Here is a 12,956-nt window from a genome sequence, read left to right as displayed (position 1 = left end):
TAGATGCTGCGGAACATTGGACAATCTCGGATCAAAATCTCGTAATACATAGTGACCCTTGAAGTCACGTAAGAACAGTCGTATTCCTTCTGGGGAGCAGCAAATAACTGCACCTAATTCTTTCAGTGTTTTAATACCTAACAGATTTTCTGGACATGACTTCGTAAGTAACAGATCAGTAGTGCGGGACAATGGACCTACTTCTAGAGTAACTGGCTTAGATATCTCGTTTACAATAGGCTTTCCTGAAAATCCAAGGGAAACATTTCTAGAGCCTGAGAGCGGAGCCCCTGGAACTTCGGCGTGACTTATAGTCGTCCTACTTGCCCCTGTATCAATCAAAAACTTTCTGTCTTTCCCTAGTACTTGACTATGAACATAGGGACCCTCTTGATCTACAGGAATCTCGATGAGAGGCAAGCCTACCTCCCTCTCTAGGCTGTTTCATGAATATGGCTGATACTCTGGATACTCTGTCTGAGCATACTGATACATCTGCTGTGTAACATGCTGTGTTGCAGCAATAGGCTGCGGTGCTGGAACTGTCTGTTGTGCATTCTGTGGCTGAGAAGTCTGTGAAACTTGTTCTTGTCTAGGCGGACGTGGTCTTTCTTTAGTCTTTCCGGTAGCTATGTTGTGTTTCAGAACTGCACACTCGTTTATAAAATGACCTGGCTGTTTACAATAATTGCAGGTCCCTTTAACGGGAACTGCAGGATGACTTGCTTGAATCGGACCCCTCTTCTGACCGTCTTGTGGAACAGATTGTGCAACTAGTACTTTCATTTTCGTGTCTTTCATAAGTTTTCTCTCGTGTTCTTGCTCTTCTCTGATTCTATTCTGGTGGTACTGGAGCATCTGTAACATCTGGGACGGAGTACTAGCTTGCCACGTACTTTCGACTTTCAAAACTCGATTCTTAACTTGTGGACTTGAATTCTCGACTAGTTTAGTAACAAAAAGATGAGGGTATGACTCACTACTTGTCTTGAGGCCACTGTTTATGATAAAACATTTCTCAAATCTAGAATAAAAATCACTAGTGTCTTCGTCTTGTTTCTGTTTACAGGCTGAGATTGCATCCCAGTCTTCCTTTTTAGTGGTTAATAATCTGGGCAAAACTTGTATTAACAGTTCTGGTAATTCTTTACATTTCTCTCCAAGACCGGTACCTGGTACTCGTATCTTATCTTCAGCTTCTAGAACTGCCCAATCGATCTTTTTCTCTCCCACCTCCCAATCTTTTTCCTTGAGTTTCTCGTATACCCCTGCGGGCAACAGGACTTTTAACATTTTAATAATATCTGGATAAGTGTATTCTCCCATACGGAGCATGTCTTTTAATTCTCGGTGGAACCCTGCTGGATCTTTGTCGTGACAAGGAATTAATTTCTTCATCTCTAAGAGTTCCATCTTTGTAATCGGGGTGTAAACAAACACTCGTTGCATTTCACCATCTGTTGTCCTGACTGGGTGTACTTCTCGTAACGGGTTCTGTCTATCTATGTAAAACGGTTTACTTTCTGGAGGTGAGACATGAACAAAATGCGGGTTCAAAAACATACTATATTTGTGGCGCTGTTCTAAAATGACACTAATTAAATCGGTACCTAAACCTTTCCATCTATACTGGAGTAACTCGTTCAGGACATCGTGTAACGGACCTGGATCAGAATGTTGACCCTCATATAATGTAATGAGGTGCTGAATCATATACATACCCACCAGTCGCTGCTCGGTTGGGGGCAGTTTCAGAAACATTTGTGCCACTATTTCGTCTGGAAAAGTGGTAGAATCAGTAATTCATCGGATTGCTGATCGGACTAGTTCTTGTTCATGCATAGTACTTAACTCACTATAACCGATTCGTGATTTCAGAATGTGATCGGTAGCTTGAAATACTTGTTCTAGAGAACCTTGTTCTGGTGCTGGATGATGAAAAACTGACTTGTGTTCTAGACGTAAATGGCGGTCTGGAAATCTAGATTTTCCTACATACGCTATTCTGGCGGGATTCTCGTCCTCTACCTCTTCCGTAGGAGAGTCATTCTCTTTCTCGCTCACTTGTGCTGCTTTACGTTGTTCGTGTAACCTTATTATTTCCTTACGAATTTTCTTGTACATACTCTCTATACTACTGATAGTTCTGTGCTTACCCTCGGCTATATTATCACTCCACCTTGTCAGGATTCTCATTTCGCTCGGATCTTTGGACGGGTAATCTTGTTCCCTTATTAAACAATTAATCAGAAACTTTAATATCATGAGCTGGATTTCAGCTTTCCTTTGAGACATGGCTTCGCCAATACTTTCTGGATCATCCCCTGTACGGATGAAACGATATATTCTGTCTAGATCTTCTTTCATATTCGGTAGGGTGTCCAAATACCCGGTCACCCGTCTTACACGTATGGAATATATAACTGTACTATCATCACCTGCAACTGGATCATAGCGGCATTCAGTAAGAGCTCGTCGGATATCTGCAACGGACTTATATTTGGGCGTACGCTGTAACGCACTTTCATGTAACTCGACTAACGTTAAACGTTGGTGTGGTGGCGGGGTACCAGGAGGACCTCCTCCTGCGGCCCCTAAACTGGTATCATCGACTGATACTCTTCGTACTGGCGCGGCGGGAAATTGTAATGTGGGCTGGACCGGGGGTACCGTAGCAGGTACTCCGGTGACTGGAGGAGCAGGAATTACATGATTTACAGGGACTGGCGGAACAGGATTTGCATATTCTGGAACTGTGTCGTCCAAGTAGGACGAGATGAAAATATCAGCTGCGGTCGGTTTGTGACGTAGCTTGGTCGGAACTAATGGTGGCGGAAAATTACTGGATGCCTCCGGGGTTGCTTTTGGCAAGCCCTCGGCAAGAAGAGGATACATACCCTTAATAAGGGCATGCCTCCGTCTATCTGACTGTTCGGTTTTGACTCGTTCACCTATCTCGATTAATTCCCTTTCTTGGGCTCGTTCTAAGGATTCTTTACTTAATTCTGACTTTCTGATTTCTTTTTCGGTTCGTTTATGAGATTCTTTGCGCCATAACTCGATGGCATCTTTCTGTGACTGTCTGGCTTTCTTTTTCCATAATGCTTCTTCTACTCGCATGATGCACTCGGCATCCCACGTACCTGATACGGGCCATCTATACTTTTCCTCTAACTGTTTGGTATACTCTACCCATAAATCTAGATATAATATGGCACTTATGCCATGCTTCTTATACATAAAATGACCTGGACTGTCCCTAGGCGGGACAGGAACTGCTGCTTCTAGCAGACCTTTTCTGGTTTTTAACTGACGTAGTTTAGAAAATAAGGGCATGACTGAACTGTAACCTAGACACAATACGTAATTACAATACACAATGAACACGATAATTACTCCACATTCATACCACGACATTGAAATACATGAAGAACATTTAAAATAACAGTTCGAACAGAATACTACCTTGAATACGGAAAACAGATTACATGAATTTTTCTCGAGAACAGAACTGACTAGAACAGAAACTAGATGCACTGCTGAAACAGTACGAAACTCACCGGTCTCATAAAGAGACACGTCAGGACCCGCATCCACCGAAGTGGACACTTCGTTTTGGGATCTGTGTACCACCAAACCCCACGGACCAGAGACAATTAGATTGACCCTGTCTAGATACTACCCCAGCAACGGTACTCACCGGGCAGCAAGAACGGAAGGCCTCGGACTGGACTGGACTGCTTCGACGCCGGACGGACGAACTTCGGACTTCAGTTACGGGTGGGCCTCCGGATACCTCGGACCTTGGACTCTCGGCTTGGGCTCTGGTCGGGACTCGCCGCGTTCCTCCACAGCCTCGTCTGGATGCTGGACCGCAACCTCCGTCTCCTCCGTGGGCCTGAGGGATACTTGAAGCAGAAATATCTGCCGGTGCGCAGAAGAGTTCCGTCACGGCTGCAGAGGGTCAGGGGGCATACGTGGCTTCACCGGCGCGTGGGGAAAGGGCAAGTCCCTATTCGGGCGCCATTATGTGGTATATAAATAAATAATACCGGATCTAGGTTTTACTGGACATAGCAATAACAGATAGCTCAATAAATAAGAGTCAAGATTCGAGGTAGTAGGAGTTTGCAGGTTTAATACAGCATAAAGGACAGGAACAGGACAACCTGCATAGGAATAGGATGGCAGGGCCCGGCAGCTGCCGGGGCTGGATATGGGATGAGCGCGCTAACATTTAATAACAGTACACAAGCATATATACTAAAACAGTTGCATTACAGTGAATACAGTAGGCGGAGCAGTGGGTGTGGTCAATAGCAGTCGCGAAAGATAAGGGTGAAAGTGGGTGTAACAAGAGGCGTGTACATAGACATGTGATGTAAACGTAACAGAATATGCCATAAATGGGGCGGAAACATGGAGGGGGCTACCTGAGGAGCCGGGACCTCTAACCTAATGGTGCGCGCAAACTGACAATGACGTGTTACTAGGAGAAGCTGGGGGCTATGAACTCTGCGCTAGGAGTAGAGACTGAAGTCTGGAGAGTCAGGGCGACATGTACCTAAACCCTATCTAGTATCTAATGTTTAGAGGACATGTTGATATAAACTAAAAGTCAGGAGGGGAGAGGCTAACAGACTCTAAGACTGGTGTATGCATTATTCTACATGTAGTGCGTGTTGAGGAATATTAAATGACCATTAATACAGTATTTCTCTTACATGGAGACGTAAAGGCTAGACGATGACGGAAACTATTGATGCGATTCGGTAGCTTAGGAATGCAGAGAAGGAGGGCTGGACTGATAACTAGAATCATAACATACTCTTGGCAGACTCGTAGGCAGAGCCAGGCCGAGCCGGGCACTGTGAGGCAGGAAGTAAGTGAAGGGTCAGGAACACAGGTGGGGGCTGTATCGCTCCTCAGCGAGGGCTCAGGAGACAGGAGCAGAATCTGGTGTCCGGGCCCTTTTGAGGCCTAGAAACGGGGACTTTACAATGAAATAACGTGCACACTGGGAAACGTGGCAACGTAACTTTACATAGGCCTAATACTCGTAGCTTTCACGAGAACTGGAAACTGGCATACTAGAGATGGACACAACTGTAATTGCGTCTTTAATCGAACATGGGGAATACATATGCATATTAATCATGCACACATAACATAAGATGGGGAACACGTAGGGACACAGAACATGGCAAAATTTACTTTTCCACAGTAAAGAAAGACCGTCCTCTGCATAAGACCCGCCTGAAAAGAATCGCAGGTACTTATTCTGTATATCCCATATTGCAGGGAACTAAATAAAAAATAGGCATTTAATTTAGGATGTAAACAAGGTATTATGAAAAAGCAAGAATAATGACTAATACATGGTGTCTTCTGATAGGTAGGCACTATGAGTTCACATATCAACGGAGGAGCAGAAGAATACCAATACTGACCCACTCCATCTATGAACAAACTTACTATAGCAAGGTAAAGAAATAACCAATAAGGCACACAGAGATTAACCAGATAGAGTACTCTATGGGAATCAAATGACCTGGCCTATATTTATCAATCATTCTACAGAAACGAAGATGATCCAGAAAAGGTCACAGATCGCCAATGCCCTAGAAAAAAGCGTCAGACCCAGTAACAACCTAATTGAAGGTATGGTTTAAGTGAACATACTATAAATTAAAGCAATAGCCATAACATCCATATGACCGTGTTCACTAGGAGATATCTTAAGTTAAATAGGTATCCCACAAAAACTTGTTCGGTAATAACGAGCACGAAAGGATGCAAGTGAAAGGGTGAGACCAAACGAAGGTTGAGGGATTCACAAATATTGCATAGGCTTGTTTTCCAAATAAAGCGACCATATAATCACTGAGTTTTTGTGAAAGAATCTGCTTAAATATCTATAATATACAAAGTGTTAATGTTTGTACTGTTGAGACTAAATGAAATACATTTAGGATTGAGAACGTATAGCGTCCCAACTTAGGAAGATTATAGTCTAACCCTGTTCTGCCACTGACTCAATACATTGAATGTTAACATATGATTTTTCTGTGTTTTTAAATTTATAGTGATTTTAACTTACACACTGTCCTGAAGAAGGTGACGACACAATATCACCGAAACGCCGCGTCGACAATCTGTTTGTGTGATAAATTTTGTGGTTTCTGAAAAATTTTTTAAAAAATGTGTATTTTTGCAAGTGTATAATGTTTTATGAATTGTTTTTAACATATTTTTATGAATAAATGTATGCAGTTGTGGTGTTGAACAGAGATAAATAAAAATAATTTTTTACACAATTCACATTAGAGTGCTTATAATCTTATCTATTCTAGAGAAAATGATGTGTACTAAGGTATATTGAAATAGTTGTAAATTTGTCGATCCCTCTATAACCTTAATATAGTGGTTGGCTCACCCACAGCACTTTTCTGTGACTCCCCAGAGACACAAGTCTTTTTCTCCAGACTACTTGAAAAGGGAATTTGTATTTTGTTTGCCCTATATTCAACCCCTTCCCTTTTCACAAAGGGTTTCTCCTTCTTAATTGGAAGTGACTATAAGGTCATTACACTGTTTGCCCCAATGAGGCAGAATGTGTTAATTAATAAAACAAAAGTGTCCCAGAGACCGAGGGGATTGAAACACCTCTGATACCCACAGTGGTTAATTGTTGAACATTCACAGCAATAGCTGTGAAAGGAGGCTGAAGTCGGCCGCTGGTTCTCCCTGGGCTCGGCTAAACTGCTTTTCATCATTCAGGTGAGTCGGGAGATGTAGGAGATGAGCAGGACCCCCCCTCCTTCCGAGATGCAAGTGGCACTGCGAGCTATGGGAGGAGGAAGGGGGGTCTCCTCTGTGCCCTGCTGCAGGCTCTATCCTTTGCTTTCTCCTGCCCAATCCATGTATTTTGGAGAGGCAGAGGCTGTGTATTAGGACATTGTAATGTTGTGAGCAGCAGGCCTATATCAGGTTGTATAGGCTGCTGCTGCTCCGTTGTCTTCAATGGAGATCTCAACATTTCAATGTTCCAAGCTTTGTCTCGTGAAGGATTTATTTATGCTGACCCTCCACATCATCCCTTCAGATAAGTTATTGATAAAAAGCACCAACACATTGATGCTGTGTTGCTTCCATTGCTCAGCGTTCAAACTCTGCATCAGCTTGAACTTGAATTGCAGTTGCTCCAAGAGCATGGTTTGTATAAATCTAAGAGTCTGGTTGACTGATTTATTAATGGGGCAGAATTATGTACGAGGACATTAACATACCTGTGCAAACCAGATTGTTTTGATTTGCAAGTTTCATGGTCTGTAAATGGAAAGATGGGGGTTATGAATAAGTGGACTGGATTGTTAGGGTTTGTTCTCTGAGACTGTGGGTGCACTCCATATTCACAGAGACCTTTTCCAGCAAGGGATCATGGTTCTTGGTGATACAAAGAAGTATTTATTCATACCCATATTTGCTTCACAATGGCCTCCAGAGAACAAGAGATTCTTTTGTTTTGTAAGTTCAGGACGGTTATTTGTAAAATGTGATGAAGTGTGATAGTCGTCTGACGCAAAACTATTTCTTTACTTCCTTTCAAGGTATTCTGGGATGACCGGGCAGTGCAGCGTGGCTGCGACCCTCGGAGGAACAAAATATAACATAACTGTCAGGTAAGGATTCCTATACCTCTAAGTTTCCTTTTCCCCTGTTTCTTCTTTCTCTATTCCCTTTCTTGATCTCTGTTTTTTTGTCTCTTCACTTCAACATTTGACTCCCACTGTGCACTATTCTTGTTGTTATCAAACTTCTGATAATAATATAATGGAGCCACATTCCTCCTGGAACATGTTGGGGGGTGTAGTGCAGGTCCAGTTCCTTTTTAGTCAGTTTTTCCCAGCAGTACTTTAACTATGCTCACATTTGTCTCCTCCTCTACACCATGTGATACTATCCTCCCTCTGTCCGTTCTTTCAGCATCTTTCATCTCTGGATCTGACTTCCATCTCTTTACGTCCCGCTAAACTATCCTTTTCTGTCTTATCTACTACAAGCAAAAGACACAGTATATGTGTGTGGACACACATGCACACAAGGCTGGCTTTAGGGTGGTGCAACCGGTGGAGCCGCACCTGGTGCTGACCTTGTTGGCACTGTGTTTAGAAGTAACTTATGGGTTCACACGCATCTGCTGCACAGTTCCCTGTGCTGGAACATGTGGTGAGAGTGGAAGATAGCCTTTTTTCTCTTTCTTCTGTTTTGTGTTTTTCTTTTCTAGACCCTTTTTCGTTTCCTTTACTGTTGTGCTGTTTTTTTCTCTTTTTCAGGTGTTGCAGTGCCTGGGTCCTGTCGGAGGAGTGTGATGAGTTCTGGGCCACCAAGTAAATCCTTTTCATCTGCACAATTTGAAATAGTGAATTCCACTGAGCTAAAGGGACACAGCGTCAGTCTACAGTGGCATTTAAAGCAGTGATTACAGCAAAGGCGAATTCCTTCGTTCAATAAAATGTCCCTTCCTAGATCACTAGTAAATTGATAGTGTTGGCTGCTTCTGAGAATATGTGTCACAATATATGTGCAACTTGTGTTTCTTTCTGAAATATTAATTACGTTTTCTCTCACATCCATGAGCTCCAGTAAACCGAAGCTCCCGATCTACACAGTGTCCCAGAGCTGTTTCACCACTATCAGAAATGCAACTCAACTGATTTCCTATCTTGTTTTTGTCAATACTTTCTTTGTGCAAAGTATAAGGTCCCAAATATTTTTTCTTAGTGTTCATTTACAATCTCTGACTTCATTTCTACAGGTAATAGAAGCATGAACAGAAAAAAGAAGGTTTACATTTAGAGAAACACAACAAAAAGGATTATTTCAAGGAAAGTTAAAACATTCTTGAGCACTAGAGAAGAAACACATTCTATGTGCCAGGAATGGTGAGGATGTTGGAGCGGAAGAAACTGGTGAATGTGAAAGTTGTCAAATCACTAAAGTAAAAGGATCATCAATGTTTACCAAGTGTCAGTAACTGAGATTAAGGAGAACATTGACCGCAATTGCTCGACAAGCAGTGCACTTTAGAAAACTCAGTTCTGTAAATTCTGTTTGATGGTTTATGAGAAATGCTTTGGAGACGCAAACCCTCCCCAACAGATCAGTATCCGTAGACGTGTTGTGATGTGACAGAACCGTCATAAAAGACTAATATCCTCGGTTTACAAGCCCAAGCTTTTGTCTCTGTCTCCTGAAGATGAGAGAGAAAAGGTTGTTTAAAAGAAAGTCATTGTAAATACGCTTTCTCAGATGTCGTTACAGCAAAGATGCTGGATTATCATTTCCAATACAGGAAGATTTTCCCCCACCAACTCTGTCTCTTGGGTCGATCCGAGTAGTTTTAAAGGGTCCTGTAACTTCCAAAGTCGATCATGTACCTGTCTTAGCCACTGAGCAAAAAAGCATATACTGGCACAACAAGTATAAAAGGGGCCAGTGTTACGCTATTGATAATTCATAAACCACCCTGGCATGCCCTAATCATCTGTCATTACTTGTATGAACAAACATACCTAACAGGCAAACACTAAACCCCAAGGACCTTATCAGTGCTTTTAAAACTCTTAATTCAAATGTGATAAACTAGAATCACTAAATGAGACTAATTAAACTTGAGAGAATTCACCCGGGATTAACTTGGAGAAAATGAATCCATGAGAGGTCTCTTAATCAACACAAGGGGCTCCTCAGTGAAAGTTTATAAGACAAGAGAGATCGGTGCCTTTAAAGGTAGGAAAATGATCTCCAGGTAAAAACTATCATTAGTTAAATACAAATGTGAAGAAGAGCATCTGAAATGTATTTTAGAATGTAATGCTGAGTTGTAACATAAACAAGTACACAATCAGAAATCAGATTCAGTCTTAAAATGACATGTATCCAGGAACAAGCCCAACTTGGAGAAACAAACAACTTGAATAAGAGCAATGACTGTGGGAACAGCTTTAGTTATCAATCCCACCTCACTAAACATGAGAAAACTAGCGCTGGACAAAAACCCCATCAGTGTCCCGAATGCCAGAAACACCTCAATCACAAATCCAATCTCACTTTACATGAAAGAACCCACACTGGGCAAAAACCTTATCAGTGCTCTGAGTGCCGGAAAAGCTTCAGTCAGAAATCCACCCTTACTGTGCATGAAAGAACCCACACTGGACAGAAACCGTATCAGTGTTCTGAATGCCACAAAGGTTTCTATCACAAATGGGGTTTAACTCAACATGAGAGAATCCATACTGGGCTCAAACCCTATCAGTGCTCTGAATGCCAGAAAACCTTCAGTCAGAAAATAACTCTCACTTACCATGAGAGAACTCACACTGGGCAAAAACCTTATCAGTGCTCTGAATGATGTAAAAGCTTCAGTCATAAATCCAGCCTTACTGTACATGAAAGGACCCACACTGGACAAAAACCTTATCAGTGCTCTGAGTGCCGGAAAGGATTCAGTCACAGATCCAGTTTAATTGAACACGAGAGAACTCACACTGGACAAAAACCTTATCAGTGCTCTGAGTGCCGGAAAAGCTTCAGTCAGAAATCCACCCTTACTGTGCATGAAAGAAACCACACTGGACAGAAACCGTATCAGTGTTCTGAATGCCACAAAGGTTTCTATCACAAATGCGGTTTAACTCAACATGAGAGAATCCATACTGGGCTCAACCCCTATCAGTGCTCTGAATGCCAGAAAAGCTTCAGTCGGAAAATAACTCTCACTTACCATGAGAGAACTCACACTGGGCAAAAACCTTATCAGTGCTCTGAATGCTGTAAAAGCTTCAGTCATAAATCCAGCCTTACTGTACATAAAAGGACCCACACTGGACAAAAACCTTACCAGTGCTCTGAATGCAGGGAAAGCTTCAGTCATAAATCTGGTCTCACTCGTCATGAAAGAACTCACACTGGACTAAAACCGTATCAGTGCTCTGAATGCCAGAAAAGGTTCAGTCAGAAATCCAACCTTACTGAGCATGAAAGAACCCACACTGGGCATAAACGGTATCAGTGCTTTGAATGCCAGAAAAGCTTTAGTCGGAAAATAACTCTCACTCACCATGAGAGTACTCACACTGGACAAAAACCTTATCAGTGCTCTGAATGCTGTAAAAGTTTCAGTAATAAATCCAGCCTTACTGTACATGAAAGGACCCACACTGGACAAAAACCTTACCAGTGCTCTGAGTGCCGGAAAGGATTCAGTCAGAGATCCAGTTTAATTGAACATGAGAGAACTCACACTGGACAGAAACCTTACCAGTGCTCTGAGTGCCGGAAAAGCTTCAGTCAGAAATCCAACCTTACTGTGCATGAAAGAACCCACACTGGGCAGAAACCGTATCAGTGTTCTGAATGCCAAAAAGGTTTCTATCACAAATCCGGTTTAACTCAACATGAGAGAATCCATACTGTGCTCAAACTCCTATCAGTGCTCTGAATGCCAGAAAAGCTTCAGTCGGAAAATAACTCTCACTTACCATGAGAGAACTCACACTGGGCAAAAACCTTATCAGTGCTCTGAATGCTGTAAAAGCTTCAGTCAGAAATCCAACCTTACTGTGCATGAACGAAACCACACTGGGCATAAACGGTATCAGTGTTCTGAATGCCACAAAAGCTTCAGATTGAAAACAACTCTCACTAGACATGAGAGAACTCACACTGGGGATAAACCTTATTAGCTCTTTGAATGCTGGAAAAGTTTCAGTCGGAAATCTGGTCTCACTCAACCTGCGAGAACTTACCTAGAAAAAACCTCATCATTGTTCTAAATGCCAGGGAAGAGTCTGCTGGAGATTCAGTTTCATTCAACAAGAGAGAACCCACAATGATAAAAAAGGAAATGACTCGTGCTCTCAATGTGACAAAAACTTTAGTTGTAAATGTAACCTTTCTACATAAGAGAGACAATGTGGGAAAATAAAAGGTGCTCACTGTAAACCCGGAGGAGGAGCACCAGACCCTGTCGCTTTATGAGTGGTCCATTCTGGATATCTGGAATGCTCATTTTTAGCCGGATGGGTGGTTTATTAATGCCTAATGCAATGGTTATTCCGGCCTAATGAAATGTTGGCTTTGCCTGACGTGATGTTTGTTCTCTTGCCTAATGAGATGTTCACCCTGCTTAAGGAAATGTTTTACCTTCAATGACATGTTTTACTCCTGCTCAGGGAAGTGTTTTCTACTCCTGCCTAATGCCGCATTTCCGGAATGCCTACAGTTACCTGATGCAATAGATATTACAGAGTAATGAAATGTGTAATCCTTTAATGAAATGGTTATGGTGATATGGTACAGTGAATATTGAATTGCTCCCCTCACCCCCCTCTGATGAAATGCTTTGCCGAGACATTGATGCTTTGATTATTGATTACCCTGAACCTTGAACTTAGATAAAACTTATTGATTTTTACTCAAACCTCACTGGTGTGGTGTCAGTTCTTGTGTGCGTTTCCTGTCTCAGTGGATGTGTGTGCTATATGGTCACTTTACACCTAAGCTTTCGGGTGCCTACCTGCTCGTGCCAGGCTATCCCCCGTGGAACTCGTGACCCTAGTTCCTACATTTGGTGGCGAGGGGTGGGATCAGGACCTGTGGCTATACTGCACCCTCCAGTGAGACAGAGTCTTCCGCAATTAGACTAGACACCTATTGCATATGCAGGCCTAATCAATTGACCCCCACTGTCTAACCTGAGTATGTAGAGTCCTGTTTTGACCCAATACTGTTACCTACGTCCTAGTGATTTTCCCTTTGTTTATCTGGGTCCCACCTGTGAAAATGGAGTTCCAGCTAGCCGACCTAGAAGAGTATACAGTGGTGCAGCTAAGGGAATTTTGTCAGGGGATGGGGGTGCCTGTTGGGCGGAGAGCCGCAAAGGAGGAGTT

The 12,956-nt window shown here is 42.5% G+C and overlaps 1 pseudogene across 1 annotated transcript in view; it reads left to right on the top strand.

Moving 5' to 3' along the window:
• Positions 1-12,456, top strand: part of LOC144807699 (uncharacterized) — a 33,251-nt pseudogene extending 20,795 nt beyond the window's left edge. Inside the window, exons 2-4 of the transcript XR_013606386.1 lie at positions 7,611-7,682; positions 8,337-8,390; positions 8,819-12,456. The product of XR_013606386.1 is annotated as an uncharacterized LOC144807699 (transcript). The remainder of the gene's footprint in view (positions 1-7,610; positions 7,683-8,336; positions 8,391-8,818) is intronic.
• Positions 12,457-12,956: the final 500 nt, after the last annotated feature.

The sequence above is a fragment of the Lissotriton helveticus genome, chromosome 1_2 (assembly GCF_964261635.1).
Source record: "Lissotriton helveticus chromosome 1_2, aLisHel1.1, whole genome shotgun sequence".
NCBI classification, from domain to species: domain Eukaryota; kingdom Metazoa; phylum Chordata; class Amphibia; order Caudata; family Salamandridae; genus Lissotriton; species Lissotriton helveticus.
The sequence above is the reverse complement of the archived record's forward strand: the minus strand, read 5'-3'. Positions and strand labels throughout refer to the sequence as shown.